This window comes from Callorhinus ursinus, unplaced genomic scaffold (assembly GCF_003265705.2).
Source record: "Callorhinus ursinus isolate GAN/ISIS: 27379988/994484 unplaced genomic scaffold, GSC_fseal_2.0 scaffold9, whole genome shotgun sequence".
Taxonomy (NCBI): domain Eukaryota; kingdom Metazoa; phylum Chordata; class Mammalia; order Carnivora; family Otariidae; genus Callorhinus; species Callorhinus ursinus.
Genome location: NW_027397071.1, coordinates 2820090 through 2838824, shown reverse-complemented (window position 1 = coordinate 2838824; position 18735 = coordinate 2820090). Strand labels below are relative to the sequence as shown.

General features: G+C 43.0%; 1 long non-coding RNA gene across 1 annotated transcript; it reads right to left on the bottom strand.

Annotated features, from left to right (window-relative positions):
* Window positions 1-705: 705 nt before the first annotated feature.
* Window positions 706-6470, bottom strand: LOC141373339 (uncharacterized). Its single transcript, XR_012379217.1, has 4 exons — window positions 6324-6470; window positions 4079-4345; window positions 3105-3195; window positions 706-1094 (listed from the first exon to the last, which is right to left on the bottom strand). It is a non-coding gene; the product is annotated as an uncharacterized lncRNA (long non-coding RNA).
* Between the last annotated feature and the right edge of the window lie 12265 nt (window positions 6471-18735).

Genomic DNA, 18735 nt, shown 5'->3' with positions numbered 1-18735 from the left:
ACAGCCAAAAACCTTCCGGGTACATCAAGACCTATCATGACCTCTCCACCCTTTACTCCTGATAACCAGAGCTAAGACCAGAAGAGAATGTCCACTGTAAAGACCCCGTTTAGGGAGGTGAAGGGGTCACTGTAGCACTGCGCCAGATCCAGATGGACTCCTCCCTTCAGATTTCCTTTGTTGGCTTTAAGGCTTCTGGGGCTAGAATCATCGTTCCTGGCTCAGGTACAGGGTGTGTCTCTTTGAAGCCTCTAACTCATTTTTCTGAAACACCTCCCTTATGTCACCACTGGAAAATGTTCTCAGCCAGGCGCTCTGCTTGCACTGGAGTGTGATCTCAGTCCTGTTCTGGAATGCTTCCAGCTAAACATGAGAAATTCTGACATACAGAGTTTTAGGTTCCTCATACTAGAGCTGTTAGGAGGAGAAATAGGATCATAAATAATTGCTAACACTTACCGAGCACTTAATATGTGCTAAACAACTTATCTACATTATTTAATTTCACCTTCACTACTCTCTTATATTCCTCACATACCACTACTATCCCACTTTATAGATGAAGAAACTGAGGCTCAGAGGTTAACTGAGTTGCCTGTGTTTGGAAAGTTGGTAAGAAGGAAACCAGTATTTGAGCTCACGTCTGTATGATCCCAGAAGTTTGACTCTTAAGAACCATGCTTCACCCCAGAACACGCATGTGAAAACACTTGGCAAACTCGGGTTCTGCACACTTTACTTCTTGCTGTTCCTATGGAGCATGATAATAGCTAGCAATTATTGAGTGCTTGTGATGTACCACGTATTTCACACCTGTTATCTCATTTAAGCTTAACGACAGTCCTCTTTGACTTTCTTACTGTCCACATAGGGTCTCCTTATCCACAGTAACACAGACGATGCAGGTGGAACACTGGTAGCCTGACACCAACATCTGCTCTTCTTACCACTGCGCTATTCCGTCTTCCCCAAACCTCAAACATTCATCAGAAATATTCGACGAGGTGTTATGATTTCTGATCAGAAACAAATGGAGAATTGCAATATCCTTGGCTTGTTGTAGTTCAGGACTTCGGCACTTGTGCGCATCCACTCTGAGAAAGACAGAGGTGTGTGTAGTCCAAATTTGGGCCAAGTACCTTTTTAATTCCACCGCGGTTATGAGTCTTAGTTACTCACTGCTCTATACCCTTTCTATAAGACTGCTAAGGATCAGGTAGCCAGCATGATTGTTCATTTAAGCACTCCTCTCCTTTCCTCTCCCCCAAATAGATCATGTGTCCCATCAAACAGGTTGGTATGTCTTTTTCCTTTGGGATTTTCTTCTGACTTCCCACGGAAGAGATTTCAAGTAAGCGAAAGAATTGATTGCCGGCGGACTAAAAGTCTTCATCTGCCATTTCTCTGCTCCTTGGTCTTCCGCCCTCCACCCAGAACAATAACAAGGGCGTTGCTGAGTACAAGTGTGGCGGGCTGGTGTTTCTTTTGCAAGCCGCCTGGTTTTGCAGCTTGTGCTTACACACCTGGGACCTGGAAATGTGGGAAAGAATTCTTTATTCCAGAAGCACCTCGATTTCTTAAGGGACTGCTGGGGCTCCCCCACTGGGGAAAAAGGCTAAAGTGTACACTGTGGGTTCCTGGAACAGAGGACGTAGGTTTCCTCCCTTTTGTAACTTCGGCAGCTGGAAGAGTGCCTGGCTCATGTGCAAACTTACCCTCATCTCGATTGTGCACCAGTCAGCCTCCACTCTGCCAGGAAACCACATTCGATTGTCCTAGGAAAATGGTTCTATTTGTTCTCCTTGTGCCACAAAACTTCAGTTTAGGCACGCTTACAAATTGCATAACCCACACAATGACGCCGGTATAATAGCTAAGATTGGGGATAGGCGGATGCGGGGAGGGAGGAAGGGAGTGTGAGAAAAAGAGAGAGAGAGAGAAATGCTGTTTTTCCTTGACTTCAGATTTACAAAATTCTTCTCCTTATTCTAAAGTCACGGTGCTGACACAGTGCATATATCTCTCAGACTCTACTATAAGCTTCTTGAAGACTGGGACGATTTTGCATTCACCTGTATCTCCCACAGGGCTTTGCGCATAGTACATGCTTAGTACCTATTTGCTGAATGAATGTAATTTGTAAATTTAGAAAACACTATGTCAATTGAGGAGTGTTTGTTGTTCTTCGTAGAACTTCTATACCATCAAAATGTCTATGGATCTGACAGTGCTGATAGCCGGTCCTATGCAAAGCTCCTACGATGTGCGGGGCACACTTCCAGCTGCTGAGGATATAAACGGGATGAAATCTACTTCCTCTGTTGCAGGAACTCACTGTCTACACTTTAGCCTTTTTCCCGCAGGGAGGAGTCCCAACCACCCCTCAAGGAATTGAGGTGCTTCTGGAGTGCAGAATTCATTATCACATTTCCAGGTCCCCAGGGGTAAGCACAAGCTGCAAAACCAGGCGGCTTACAAAAGAAACACCAGCCTGCCACCCCTGTACTCAGCAACGCCCTTGTTATTGTTCTGGGTGGAAGGAGGAAGACCAAGGAGCCAGAGAAATGGCAGATGAAGACTTTTAATTTGCCGGCAATTAATTCTTTCATTTACTTTAAATTAAAATGTTCAGCCTTTTCCAGCCACTCATCAACAACTGTTAACATCAGTGTCTTTTCAGCATTGGAAGGTTCTGAGTATAAACAGCCCATTACCTTGCAGTGAAAGATAAATTGTAGAACCTTGATTAAGCAGAATGCTCTGGAAATGAGCTTTACTGGTTCATTGATTCTTCTACTTATTGAAAACTGAGCCAGAAAAAGTTTTTTGTTTTTTTTTTTACTTTTAGCATTCATTCATTCATTCATTCATTCCACCAATCAATCAATGCACAACAGGAGTGAGAGCAGTCTCTGGAGCCGAACAGCCTGGATGCACCCCCAGTTCCATCACTTGGTTACCTTGGGCAGCTTGCTTACCCTCTCTGTGCTTCTGTCTGCCCATCAATAAAATGGAAATGGAAATGGTACTTATGTCATAGCATATTTACAAAAATTTGATAGACTTACATATGTAAAGTCCAAAGGACAGTGCCTAGCACATACCTGTTAATATTATTATTGTTGATTGCTCCTATATTTTATTCATCAAAGGGCAATCAGCAGGATAAGATGATCCCTGCCTCACAGTGGATTCCTACGATTATAAAAAAAAGTCAAACAATATAGAATTCTATAGAATAAAATATGAAAATCTACCCCCATCTCTCTTACTTCTACTTCCCAGAGGCAACAATTGTTAATCATTTCATTTGTAACCTTCCAGACTATTTTTCTAAGCATATGAAAAAATATATATAAGCACCAGTTGTTCATTTTTGTAAAAAATACAATCATCTTGCTAACAAAATATCATGTACATTTTTGCAGGTCGATCCATTCAGACCTATCTCCTTTGAAGTGGCTACCTTTTCCTTCTATCATATGATAAGCTATATATATATTTTTAAAGATTTATTTATTTTTGAGAGAGAGAGAGCGAGCACGTGCACATGCACGGGTGTGGGGGCGGGGAGGAGCAGAGGGAGAGGGAGAGAAAGTCTTTTTTTTTTTTTAAAGATTTTATTTCTTTATTTGACAGCGAGAGACACAGCGAGAGAGGGAACACAAGCAGGGGGAGTGGGAGAGGGAGAAGCAGGCTTCCCCGAGGAGCAGGAAGCCCGATGCGGGGCTCAATCCCACGACCCCGGGTTCCTGACCTGAGCTGAAGGCAGACGCTTAACGATGGAGCTGGCCAGGCGCCCCGATAAGCTATATATTTTTTTATTCCATCCTCTTCCTATTGCTGCCTGTTATGTTGTTTCCAATTTTATTACTGATGCAAACAACACCAAAAAGAACATCCTTATGCCTGTAGCTTTGCACATTTGTAGAATATTTCTTTAGCATATGTTCCTTAAAATGGACATTTTAGTCCCTTTGCCCTTACTATGAAAGCGTCCACTTTGATAAAGGAGAAGTAGAGCAGGTTTGAAAGGACAGCCTCAGGCCCATTATGAGAGCTACCCATCCCATCACACCTGGCTGTATCCGGATGCCCTCGAGAGAGTAGCCAGTGGGCTGATACTCTGTCGCAGGCTTCGGAAATTGATTTTTCGAGTGAATCCGTCGTGACACCTTATTTGGTTGCAGTTTTCTTCTTTCTAAAGATGTGGTAGAAGATTCTCAGTAATAGAGAGCTGTGATTAGTCAAGCTGCAGGTAAGTAAGGTCTTCCTCTTAATCTCAGAATCTCATTCACATCCCTTTTTTCTCCTAGCCCACCCGCCTGCCCTGAGGCGCTGTGACCTGGCCAAAAAAAAACCCCCATGACTCTTTGACTTCTATTCTCCTCCAGATATTTAGAGCACCTGAACCAGGAAAGAAGAAGCAAGTGAGCAGAGAAGGAGGGGTGGAAGAGAAATGTCGGCCAGAGAAGGATCATGATACCCTTAACCTGGAAAATCACTCAAGAGAACCTCATGTTGGAACTATCTGTAGACGATGACAAACAGGAAATGCTTCTGTGGTCCTGAGCTAAGCTAAAGACATGCCAAGGGGGTGAACTCTGGATACATGAGTTAGGTCATGGGCTTAAGTGTCCTGCAAAGAGTTCCAAAAATACAGTGGCTCAAACAAGACAGAAGTTGAATGTTCCTGTTGGAAGTGTCTGCGGATAGGCTGGCGATGCGGAACAGACGTACAGCACCGTTCCCTAAGGTCTTCAGACGTATAGGCGCTGGGACAGCTCTTCCAACCTCAGTGGTGGCTCCCACCTTTGGTTTAAGGTGGCCGCTGTGGTTGCTGCCATTTCCCACACAGGAGGAGAGAGTGGGGCACAGAATGTGCTGATGTGGTACTGATGTTATTCACTCACTGTCCAGTAGCAGCAATGTAATCCTATGTCCCTCCTAGCTGCAAGGGGCACTGGGAGATGTGGCTGTTATCCGGGTGCCCATTTGCCCAGATAAATCTTGGCATTTTAACAGAAGGAGGGAGGAGTGGGAGGAGAAGGAGAAAAAGAAGAAAAAGAAGAAGGAAAGGATAGACACGGGGCTTGTTGTAGGATTTGGAGCTGGAAGGTAGACATGACAACAGGGTGTCAACGGGGAGAACTAGCCAGCCAAACAAACCAATAGCTACCATGATTCGTTATGTTCTAGGGCCAATCTACTTGTTCAAAGCGCTTCCACATAATAATTGTATTTGATCTTGCCAGAAATTCTATCAGACAGGCAGAGAAGGCAGAGGCATAGAAAGAGCAGGAGAGTTGCCCAAGAGCACTCAGCAAGGTTGGGTGGAGAAAGGGGTTGGGGGCGGGGAAGTCAACATTCTCTACGGAAGAGACAACGGATGGAAGAAAGCTGCAGAAAGGTCACTTTTCTTTCAATTCAAGGGGACAGTTCCTGGACAGGAGGCAGGGAGGAACTGCCCCCGACGTGCTGGCTGTTGCTGGACTGCAGGGCAAGATGAGCTAGGGAGACTGAAGGGCAGGAATGGGGGGTTCTCATACACGATGACCTTAGGTTTCTTCCGTCCCTGGTGTTTCTGATCTTAGGAAGAAATTTCATCAGTTGGTCCTAAAAGAATCTGAGGCTTAGAAATAAACAACCAGTCCTTAGCTTGTCCCCTAAGTCCCGAGGCAAGGCATGGGACTGTGAGCTGCTCCTTTGCTCGCAAGTGTGTGCTGCCCGCCAGGCCTCCACGATGCCCCCCCCTCCCTCCCCCTCCCCCGCCCCAATCCCCACTCTGCAGCCCCAGAGCTCAATAGAGCCTGATTTCGCCTCAACGCCACCATGTGCTGCGGGAAGAGCCCCCGGCACCCTCTCTGGAGAACTTGTGCTACTGGGACCACCCTGGCTGGTTTGCCCTGGCCTCATGGCTGCCCCTATGCCCCAGATCTTCTGACTCAAATCTGCATTTAACACTGATGTGTATGCACAGTCAAGGTTGAGATGCCTGCTCTAGGAGACCCCCTGCTCCCGCGCAAGTGGCACACGCAGCTAACCCCAGATATGGAGGCAAGTTCTAGAAGATCAAGCCCGTAGGCTCAGTCCGGGTCGACTTGGCTTCCTCAGAGGGGGCTCAAAAGATCCTCTGTTGGTATCCAGCTCTCTCCTATAGGTCCTCACACCCACCCTCAAACCTGCCCAGGCTTGGGGGATACTAGGAAGTCATAGTTGAGATTAGATTTTCACACAAGCAACTAAACTTCAGATTGTACATACTGCCTTTGCCAAAGAGAAAATAAGTCTTACTCTAAGACCCCAGCAAATCTTATACTCACAGAGGGTGACGGGCCTGAGGGAATGATGAAACCCACAGAGGTACGAAACAGCAGAGCGGCAAAACGAACTACGAGGGTTTTTCTTGGACCCGTGCCTGATCTCTTGACTTAGACCTTGATTTCCTCTAGGGCAGTCTTTTGGATATTTATTTTCATGGCTCCTCTAATTCGAGAAACAGGTTCGCTTTGTCGTGGTAAGGTCTGTGCTTTAAAGCGAGGGAGAGCAGAAAACAATGCAGCTCCTCCAGTTTCCTCTGGATGCACTACAAGATTGTGAAATTCTGCCTAACAGAGTTCCCAGTGAGATTGTTTGGGGTTGAGATGTTTGCCCTGGCAAGGGCTGGGTGCAGGGCTTGTTACTATGGCTTGCTAAATAAAGAACCAAGCCTCGATATGACCCCCAAACGAAAATAAAGGAATTTGGCCCCTGAAACAGACGCAGTGACCCCAGCCCCGGCCCCCCTCGCGGCTGCTCTGAATCTTGGCCAGCCAGGGCTGTTGGCTCCTTATCTGTTCCTTTGTAGCTGTGGAGGGCAATTGACAAAGACTCGTCCACCTCCCAGAGTCAGTCCCTTTCAGGGGAAAATCGGACTTGCAAACAGGAGCTCAGGAGAGTTTTAGAGCTGGCATCTGCCTTCCAACTGGCCGACTTCACTCTCTCCTTCACTCTCGGTGCAGAGAAGGAGCTCAGGGTGCCTCACCCAAGTCGCTTGCGGCGGAGCACGGAACTTGGAGTGAGTTCCAGGTCCAAAGCCACTTCCCAGCATTTTCCAAGCCGCCCCTTCATCTGCCATTCCCCCCGCCGCCCCCCCACCCGGAGATGAAGTGACTTTGGAACGAACCGTAAACCAGTTAGTTACCTGCCTTGTTGCTCCAAACCATCACCAGCTTATACTTGGGTTCTGTGTCCCTCACCAGCCAGAAACACAAGTGTTAGCCCCAAATTCTGTTTCCAAGGCAGTACAGGGTCAGCCCCAAATCCTGGACTACAGGACTGGAGAGCGGGACCAGGCCAGCCAGGGGCACATGGAAGGCAGGCAGGCGTGTCAAACAGAATTAGCCTGCTGTGCTAGGTTCTCTGAAAACTGAGGACACCGGGATCCCCTAATGAGCCACCTCATGCTCACCGCCAGGAGGTGGGAGCCTTTGGGACCAAGGGCCCAATATTCTGGAACATATCTATTTTTATTTTTTATTTTCTTTTTTTAATTTGATTTTTTTTTTAAAGATTTATCCATTTGACAGAGAGAGACACAGCGAGAGAGGGAACACAAGCAGGGGGAGTGGGAGAGGGAGAAGCAGGCTTCCCCGCGGAGCAGGGAGCCCGATGCGGGGCTCGATCCCAGGACCCTGAGATCACGACTGGAGCCGAAGGCAGACGCCCAACGACTAAGCCATCCAGGCGCCCCACGGAACATATCTATTTTTAAAGAGATACTAGAATTTTGTCTATGTTTCTAACTGAAATCACTTGCATGTTAAATACTGGCTTACCTTTTTAAATGTCTTTTAAAACGTTGACAGACTGACCGCAGTCCAGCCCCTGGACAGCATCTGCAGCCTAGCAGGGGGTCGAAGGCAGACAGACAGACCAGTGGGGATCCTGGCTCAGTCCCTGTCTGTGCCCTTGGGCAAGGCACCTCTCCCACCTTCAGTGCCCTCATCCATAAAGCGAGGGTAACGTCGGTCTAATCTCACAGCTTTTCTGGGAGACTAAGTGACGTAATGTAGCTGAAGCACTTAGAATGCTGCCAGGCACATAATCAATACTCGATCAAAGCTAGCACTGCCATTATTATACCACTAAATCATGAAGACCTGAAGGTCCTTAGTCAGAGCTCCACCCAGAAAGCTCTAAAGCAGAGCCAGCCCTCATCATCCCTCACGGCCAGCTTCTGGAACAGCATCCTCCATGGCTGAACCGTCTCTGCTGAGCACTCTGTGTTAAGGTACCACGGCACACTGACCTATCCTGGGGGGCTGCACGGATGGAAAGAATGGAGGCAGCAGGCGGCTCGAACGACCCTGGAGAGTCTCGGAAGGTGCCAGGTCCTGGCCAGGGGTTATGAGCCTGCACGGAGGAGAGCATGGCCTCAACTACGAGGCCAGGGGTGTTTGGTCTGGGAGATGAATGTTCTTCCAGGAACAGCTCAGATTATCAGATACAAGAATGTGGCCTGTGACCTGCGAGAATTTTGTTCTGGTCTTTCTCAGCCAGCCAGGCATACGTGAATGATGTGGTTGAGATTGAGATCTGGCCTGCAGTGCCTGATGGGGAACGTAAGGCTTTGAAGGGGGTTGACAACTCTTTGGGACGCTGCCAACTAGTGCGTCGGTTGTTACATTCCCAGCAAGGTTGGGAAGGAACTGAGAACAAGACATGATAACCGGACCGAGGGCCTTGGTTTAAGGGGGTCCTGGTGCCTTTGTGCTTCACCAGGAAGCTTCTGCTTCCTGAAGGGTCAGAGATGGGTTCTTCGGTGCACACGACAGCTGTGGAAGCTAGTAGGGCTTCCAAGGGCATCACCCACAACGGAGGAGCAGGGCTGAGGCAGGAGGGACTAAAACACCGAAAATGGCCTTGAGAGAATGATCTCCCTTCTCTCTTCTGAAGAGGTTAAAAAAAAATGCACTAAAAGTTATTTTTGCTTAACACTGCCTGCATAAACCAAAGAGATCATTGAAATTACAGATAGCGCCCTACCTCTTGGGCAGCAGATGGAGGTCTATTTTCAAGAGGCATTGTTCTGTGGACACTACTATCCTGAATAGTTCATAAATTCCCGATGTATTTAAGTAGTGAGAAATGTTTCTTTTTCTATTTCCAGTTCTTTTCATGGACATGGAAGAGACAGATCAAGAAAAAATGTTTAGTATTTATGCAGTGCCTAGTGTCCCTTGTTTCTAGAAAACAGTATATCTCCTCCCCCACCCCAGTTCTTTTTGCAAACCCAATTCTCTTCTCAGTGCCAGAAAAGAATTTATTATTTACAGGAATTATAGGGAAACATGCCGTAGCATAGTTTCAAGAGGCGGTATTGCGTGCTTGTTAATTAGCTGGGTTTTTGGAGTCAGACAGAATTAAGTTTGAATCCACCGCTTCCTAGATGGGAACTTGGGAAAATTACTTAACCTTTCTAAACTGAGTTCCCCACAGCTCTAAAGATGAAACTAATATTAGTATCTACCTCAGAAGATTGTTCTGAGAATCAGATGAGCTAATGGATAGAAAGCACTTAGCAGGATCTGACACATTTTAAATGCTAAATTAATGGTAGCTATTGTTAAAATTGCCCTTCAATTTGACTTAAAAAAAAAAAAATCCACACTTTCAAAAACGGGTTTTTCTTAAAGTCAGGTGTACCTATACTCAGGATCTGTTTGAATTTCTGGAGAAAAAGAAAATGAAAAAAAACCATTCCCTCCTACTCTGCCTGGCTCATGTTGGAGTTGGGCTCACCCTGAAAGTGGTCTGGCTGTGCTGTCTCAGTGAAGGCCTCCAAGGATTCCTCCAGAAGCTCTGGACTGAACTTCAGGGTTTCCTGGGATGGAGCAAAACGGCACGAACTTAATATCCCCTCCTGATCGGTCTTGGGATGTGGGTCATCCTGAGACAGGGCTCTCCTGGGTGGGGAGGCTCTCTATAGGGGAGCAGCTGAGGGTCATCTGCCAACAACATTCCCAGCAGCGGGGACAGCCAGCCCCTCATTGAAAGGGAAGGGGCATCTGGTGGCAGATCACAGTTTGCACTATAGCTCAGTTGTACTGTTTTGTCTTTTTTCTTTTTCTTTTTTTTTTTTTTACTGTATTTTGCTTCTAGACAGCTCCTAACACGTCACAAACTAGCACATTTTTCTCCTCTACTTACAGAAGGCTCTTGAGGAGTGAGGTGCTTCCCTGCTCTGCTCAGGCCCATTTTTCACGAAATGAAAAGTGGCCTATGGTAAGTCAGTGACAGTGCGGGGACAGGGACTCACACACAGTTCTCCTGTCATTCAGCCCGGGCTCTGCTACCCCATCATTGCTTACTTCTTATTTGGCCACCATATCCAGATGACATGCAGCCAAAGCTGGACATTATTTTTGGTTTCGTATCATGGAGCATGATGCCTTTGCTGGGCTCTGCCTCACTGCAAGATCATCATGAACTTTCTCAAGAATCTTGCACTCCCACGTCTCAGTACCAGAACTAGGCCTAGGTGGGAGTAGATGAAGATGTCTCAACCACTGCCAACCAAATCAAGCGAGGGAGTCTCAGGGAAATAGACACCAGGGGCCTTCACACACCTTATCCCTTCCATACCCTGCTTTCTGAGCTCTATTTAGGAACCTACCCGGCCATTGCCAAACACAGTCATCTCCGGGGACATCTTCACAAAAGAGTCAACTACATAGTCCAGGGTGAATCCCAAGAGCAATCACTTTGGAGGCAGTTTTTTTTTTTTTTAAATAGTAAATAATAAACTTATTTCGTAACTCTTTCCATACTAAAATCATTGTTTTCAAAGAAGTGAATGTCATTGTTGACATTTCAGGCACAAAGTATTTCATCTTCTGACCAGGATGGACACAAATTTTCCTTTTTTCTCCGGACAAAAGACGTCAAACATGTACCAGTTTTCACATCAGAAAGTTGTAGGTTGGGTTTCCCAGCTGTGGGGTCTTTAGAAGTAGGGTGAGGCTGCCCCGTTGCCAGGACAGCATGTTTTGGTGAGGACTCAAGGCAAACTGCCTTTGGGAGGTAGAAGGAGTGTGTTAGTTCCTTGTTAATGGCATTAATAATATTTATTTTTTTCTCCATTGCTCCAGGCAAACGAGGTGCCATCCTTGCTAAAAGTACAGATTTTGCAATTTTTTCCCAGATTCCCTTGGAAACAACGTGCTTTCCATAAAATGTGATGGTCCGTTCACCCTGTACTGGCCCCTCTGATCCTCCGAGTGTCAGGAGCGGCACGGAGGGTGCCATCTTGTCCTGGAAGGCCAGGTAGTCTTGGGACCTCAAGACATCAAAGGTGGGACATCGCTAAACTGGTCGACAGGTATGCAATTTCTGGTTCTGGTAAAGTTGTAATTCCAGCACTTCTGGAGAATTTGATATATATGCTCTCTTTTTCCTAAAAGAGAAACATTTCAAACATGCAGTGCGTTAAATTCTCCTTCAAATTCAGCTGGCCCTTAGGGTATTATTTTAACCTTTTGTGGCACATTAAGAAAGGAGCTCTGGGAGCCATCAGAGTTTCCCAGAGTCTCTCTTCAAACAAACAAACAAAAAGAGAGCAGGGGGTGGCTTATTTCAGACTAATAGACTTCATGTCAAAAAGCATTAAATGGGTCAAAGAAAAACATTTTATACCTTTAAACAAAGGTACAATCTACAATAAAGATCTAACCACTGGAAACTTTCTGTGACAATAACAAAGTATGTTAGAAACGTCAGAAAAAAAAATGCTTGAAATACAATATTTTTAGGAGACTTTTAAACACAATGTATCTCAAATGTTGACAGCTGAAATAAAAACTGTCAAAAACATAAATAAATCTGGATCATAGATAGAATTTTTTTTTTACAAAGAGAAAATATGCCATCTTTTTAAGCTTCTGAGGAACATTTACAAATCAGTGATCATAAATAAGACACAAAGATGAACTCAGTAAGTTTCAAAGTATAAAATTCATCTGAGCCCTTTTATCATATAAGAAAATAATAAAACTAGAAATTAAATAAGCAAATAAACCATCTACATGAGGCAGAGGGCAAACTTCCAAACAGTTACCATGACAAAATGAAATAAACATTGCTTAAAAATTTAATAATTATAAAAAATTTAAAAAAATTTTAATTGAGGTATAATTGACATATAACATTATACTAGGCTATTTTTGAAATGATGAAATGAGAACATTTTTAATGCATTCATACAATAAATACTACTGGATGCTAGGCATTGTTCTAACAGCAGGATATATAGCACTGAAAAGACAAACTCTGTTCTCATGGTCTTACATTCTACCACTAGAGTAGGGGAAGACAGCTAATAAATGGTACATGAGTAAAGCAAGAAAATATCAGAGGGTGACACTTGCTTTAATAAAGATAAAACAGAATAATGTGACTGGCATGGGGGTGGGAGTTCTTTTGGTTGGCCTCCTTGAGAGGGCATTTAAGTTGAGATCTGAACATCAGGAAGAATTCACCACATGAGGATGTGGGAAAAGAACATTCCAGCAGAGAGGCAACCTCCACTGTTTGTTAGAGAATTGGATGCAGCAAATGCAAAAACTGATAACTCTAAATATTCTAATAATTGAAGAAAGAGTGGAAATAATTGAATTGTTAATTCAATTCAAGAAGTTACAATAAGGGTAAGAAAGTTCTTTAAAAAAGAGAAAGGAAAAATAAAAATAACAACCAAAATAACTAATATGAAAACAAAAACAAAAAAAATAGCAAGATTTATTTTTTAAAATCTAAGATTTATTGTTTTGGAGGAAAAGTATAAAAGATAAACATCTAATCAAAAATTGTTTTCAAACATAGATACAAAAATAAATATAGTAAGTCCCCTGGCGGGATGCCTGGGTGACTCAGTCGGTTGAGCGTCTGCCTTTGGCTCAGGTCATGGTCCCAACGTCCTGGGATTGAGTCCCACATTGGGCTCCTTGCTCGGCAGGGAACCTGCTTCTCCCTCTGCCTGCTGCTCCCCCGGTTTGTGCTCTTTCTCTCTCTGACAAATAAATAAATAAAATCTTTAAAAAGAAAAAAAAAAAGAAAGTCACCCGGGGCTCCCAGGTGGCTCAGCTGGTTAAGCATCAGACTCTTGATTTCTGCCCAGGTCATGTTCTTGGAGTTGTGAATTGAGCTCTGCGACAGACTCCCTGTGCTTGGCATGGAGTCTGCTTAAGATTCTCTCTCTCCTTCTCCTTCTGCCCCGCTTTGTGCCCGCACTCTCTCTCTCTCCAACAAAAAAAAAAAAAAAAAAGAAAAAAAAAAAAAAAAAAAAAGAAAGTTACCCAATTTTTTTAACAGAATTAAGACAGCTGTAATACAAAATCTGAACCCTTCCCCCCAAAAAAGAAAGAAAGAAAGAAAAAGGAGAGATATCAAACTTTAGAGCAATTGTATTTATGCATCTGGAATCATGAACCTACCAAGTTGAATTCACAGTATGTTAAATGCCTCATGCATCACAGCCCAAAAACCTTTATTGCAGAAATGAAAGAATAACTTAGAAGTAGAAAAAAAGTTAATATAATATGACATATCTTTTTCAGTGAGTAAGACCTATTTTATAATCACAGTGGATGAAGGAAGGCTTTTGGTAAAATTCAACACTCTTTCTGATTACAAGTTATGCTGGCAACTTGGGAGAATAAGCTAACTTGGACCTCTTGCTTCACTCAACATGGAGAAACGGTGGATAATATATGATACATACAATTAAAATAATAGTAGGGCTCCAAAGAAAGAAAAAACTAGGTACATAAACAAGGAAGGAACTTAAAGCCAGAATTATAAGCTAATGTAGTAATGACTTAGGAGATGAGGGTGAGAGGTATCAAATCCCAATACTGGCTCCAATGGTCAAAAATCAGCATTTTTTGTCCATTAAGGGATAAGATAATGGTTTGGGTCCCGCATAAGATGGGAGGCTATGACTAAGACCATTGCAGAAAATTCGGACCTTGAAGGGTGTGCACCCATCTCCCCCACCAGTGGACTAGGAACAAAAAACACTTCATTCTCTGGACCAGAAAAGTGATAAGGAAATTTGAATCTGCCTAGAACTCTGATTAAAGGAAAAATTCTTCCTGTAGAAACCAAAATATGGAGCCTTTGCCTGAGTGTACTTTGCATGAATGTGGAGTCCAAAGGTATATTCCCCGGAAGGTGTAAGCATCCCCCAGTCAAGAAATTAATGTAAAACTTGTCTGGCGCTAGCAAATCCCTGGGACCCTCAGTAGATGGAAGCACACTCTTCCAACATTAATTGTGGGAGTTGGCACACTAAGGCCTAGGGGCCAAATACTGCCCATATCCTGTTTTTGTGTGACTCGCTTGTTAAGGAAGAGGAGGTCAGGGAGGGGGAGAAGGAGAGACAGAGAATTTATGTCTGTATGTGATCTATAAAGACTGAAATGCAGTCCCCCCCACCCCCATCCACCGTTTCATTTTCCGTGGCTTCAGTTACCCACAGTTAATCGTGGTCTGGAGGCAAGTGATCCTTCTGAGGTATTCAGAAGGTCAATAGCAGCCTAACGCATTCACCTCACTTCATCTCATCGGTAGGCATTTTACCATCCTATCTCATCACAAGAAGGGTGAGTACAATACAATAAGATATTTGAAAGAGAGAGACCACATTCACATAACTTTTATTACAGTATTTGCTATAATTGTTCTATTTTATTATTATTGTATTGTGTTGTATTAATCCTTTACTGTGCCTAATTTATAAATTAAACTTTATCATAGGTAAGCGTGTATGTATAGGAAAAAACAGGGTTCAGTACTATCCATGGTTTCAGGCATCGACTGGGTGTCTTGGAACATACACTCTGTGAATAAAGGGGGCTACTGTATATATTGTCTGTCTCTTTGCAGAAAAAGCATGCCAACCCCTGATCCAGAGCACAAAGAAAGCCCAAGGGGGGAAAATATCCCCCATTAAAGATCAGCTTACAACACAAAATTACAGTGTGACCAAAAAAAAAAAAATACCATGTGAAAAGGTCATCCACTACTTACGAAAGTCAATAAACTAAATAAATAGTAGGATACGCAGTCTTGCAAATTTTAGGCAAAAGTACAACCTGAAGTTGTATAAAATACATATTTCTAAATAATTAAGAGATAAAAGGAGGTAGATTTTTACAGGAACTTCTATATAAGAGAAATCCTAGTAATTGGAATTAAAATTCAGAGGAAAAAAATTAAATAACAGATTTAAACACAACTGAAGAAGTAAGGGAAATCTGGGGAAACGAACCGGAATGTAACACAAAGTGATAAAGGGATAAAAAATATAAAAAAGAAGAATCAGGAAAGATATACTGAGAAGGAGCAATTTATCTCCAAAAGGAAAGATTAAAGAAAATGACAAGAAATTTTTGAAGAGAAAATTATTGTGAAATTTTCAGAATTGATAAAAACATAAACCTTAGATTCTAGAAGCATGCTAAGTCTTCAATGTGATGAAAAATATATGTCTACAGCTAAACACATTTAAAAAATATTTTTTAAAATTTATTTGAGAGAGAGGGAGAGAGAAGGAGGGAGTGAGCACAGAGGGAGAAGCAGAGTCCTGCCAAGCAGAGAGCCCGATGTGGGGCTCGATCCCGGGACCCTGAGATCATGACATGAGCCAAAGGCAGACGTTTAACCGACTGAGCCACCCAGGTGCCCCTAAACAGATTTTCATAAATTATAAAACACAAAAGAAAAAGAGGAAAAATTAAAAGTAGAGGGAAAACACAAATTATTGGTGTGACAGAGTTTGCTATATGTCCACCTAAACATATTCTAAATCTTCTGAAAAAACAGAGTTGTAATTGGGCATATGGATGTTAATGATAGAATTCTATAAATAAAACATGCTTTGCAGATTTGACTTTAGAATCATGTAATATTTTACATAATTATGAAACAAATTGAACAATTTAAAAAGCAATCCCTAAGAGTGAAAAGGAAAAGCAAACAATTCTAACTTGTATTTAAATGGTGGCATAACTGGGCCTCCTGGGTGGCTCAGGTGGTTAAGCCTCTGCCTTCGGCTCAGGTCATGATCCCGGGGTCCTGGGATCGAGTCCCGCATCGGGCTTCCTTCTTAGTGGGGAGTCCCCTTCTCCCTCTCCCTCTGCTCCTCCCTCCTGTTCTCTCTCTCAAGTAGATAAATAAAATCTTTCTAAATAAATAAATAAATGGTGGCATAACCACATGGAAAGAAACTAGTCAAAGGGACTTGACTAGTCACTAAGGATAAAAAAATTACATAAAGACTCTTTAAACTATTTACAATAATCAGATTAGTAGTGGTAACAATGGTATATTATTGTGTGTACATTGTGAGATAAAACAAATGGGTGACTATGGTACTGTATTAGCCTGCAAGTCTGCCATAACAAAATACCATAGCCTGGGCGGCTTCACAATAGAAATTTATCTTCCTAAGAAGTCCAAAATCAAGGTGCCATTAGGTTGGCTTCTGGTGATTTCTCCTCTTGGCTTGGAGACAGCTGCCATCGTTCTGTGTCTTCACATGGCCTTGCCTCTGTGTGCATAAAGAGAGAGAGAGAGAGAGAGAGAGAGAGAGAATCTTCTGTCTTCTACTCTTCTTATGAGGACCCCAGTCCTTTCAGATTAAGGTGCCACTCTTGTGACCTCACTTAACCTTAGTTACATCCCTAAAGTTCCTATCTCCAAATATATCACATTGAGGTCAGAGCTTCAACATGTAAGTTTGGGAGGGACACAATTCAGTCCGTAACAGGTACCCATGAAAATTGAAATTTATGATATGGGAAAAAGGAGACATGGATGTAAGATGAATAAAGCTAAATAAAAACTCTGCGGTCCTGGATTTGAATGAAACTATCAGTATGAGCTAATGTATTTTTATATTCATAATTTATAATTAATATTATTTTAATATATTATCTATATTTTGTACAATGTAATAGCTGTGTTGCATAAATATGTATTCCATATCTATCTGTCTAAAAGTCTAGAAACAAAGACCAATCCACTAGTACTGAGACCACTAGTGCTCAGATTATACTAAATACGATTTCCTATCAAAATGAATCAGAACTCCTTAAAGAATGTCCGATTCCAGGCCTGACAAAGGAAATGTAAAAGCTGGGCATAAAATATCTTGTCATCCCAGGTAGCAAAGAAGTTACCGAAGTTATCATTTCAAAGGACTCAAGAATTAACTTGAACAGTCTTCCCCTAGCCAAAGATGAGGTAATTTGAATTTTGGAATTGATTTTGACTACAGAGTATCTGAGCCTGCTTGCTCATTCTGGCTAGCAATTCTAGGAATTATCCAATATCCTTTAAATAAAGTCCTCTTCTGCTAAATAGGTTAGCATTGGTTTTTGTTACTTGCGAATAAAGAAAGCTGACAGATACTCTGAGGAAACTTCCTTGCACAATGTAAAGCATGATAGATGTTCAATGCACGATGTTGGTTTCCTTCTTAGGATTCAAAAATCTATAATGACTCCTTTTCAGATATTAAAACTGTATAGGAAATTTCCTTTTCATATATGAAGGAGATTCTGCCTCTGTTCACGCTCCCTGTAGGGCTCCCCGATCTCCCCAACTTGAGGGAAGAGTATCTGTACACTGACTGGTCACAGTCCAAGTTTTGACTGGTCCCCAATTATTAGCAAGGGCCACTATGTTGACATGTCAGCCCCCATGCTCTGTTCTTACACTTTCTGCTTCCTATCTTCCTGGGATAAGCAGACATAAGAAGTTTTATCTCTTCCTCAACACAGTGCTAGGAGGGCAAGTGAGTTTAGTTCTCCTTGTAGAGCCTGGATTTCTCTATCTACCAACGTGCCTAAGATTTCAAACCGAAGAGAAGTAAAAGATCCCACACAGACATCAAAGCTGAAGCCATGTACCCAAGCTTATCTTTTACCAGAAAACCCTGCACTGACAATTATCAGGTGCTGACCTAGCAATTGATTTGTATCTGCTACTGTTCCTTGCTTTGCAGGGAAGTCCCTTATGAAACTAATAGTAGGAAGGCACACTGGAAGGGCAGGGCTCATGTATTCCTGGGTTCCCTAGGTTGGGGGGAGAAAAGAGGTCACATCATAAAGTAATGCCACACATCAAGTGATTCTCATTCTTATGGAACCACCAAGAAATGAGAAGCAGAAAGTAAAAGAGAACAGAGCATGGCTGTTGACATTTCAACACAATGACCCTCAAGTTTATAATTAGGGACTCTGATGAATGGGAATAAGGTAGAAAGAAAGAGAAGAAGAGACGAGTGGAAGGAGAAAAGAGAAGAAAATGGCTTCCTCTAGGTTTCCCACTCCATTTTCCTTACCTCACTCCCCCTCCATTAATTCCCACCCACACATCGAAGGCAGAGAGTGATAAAAAGGTAATGAGGATGAGTCAAGTTCATAGGTATTTTATTGGCCACATCACTCTCTTGAATGTACGTCTTGGGAATTTCTCCTTCGTACCTCCGATGTGCCAGGAAGGGTTGTAGTCAGTAATTTATGCCATCTGTATTCCAGAGCTTTAGAAGAAACTCATTTCTTTCTCTTCTCCTTGACATGCTTTTCCTTGGATTCATCTTTTCTTGCCATCAGAAAGTTAAAGTATAGAAGTCGAAGAAAGGTATATGTGAAGAGGTATAAACTTAAGGGAAAAGATGCTGAGGAGTTC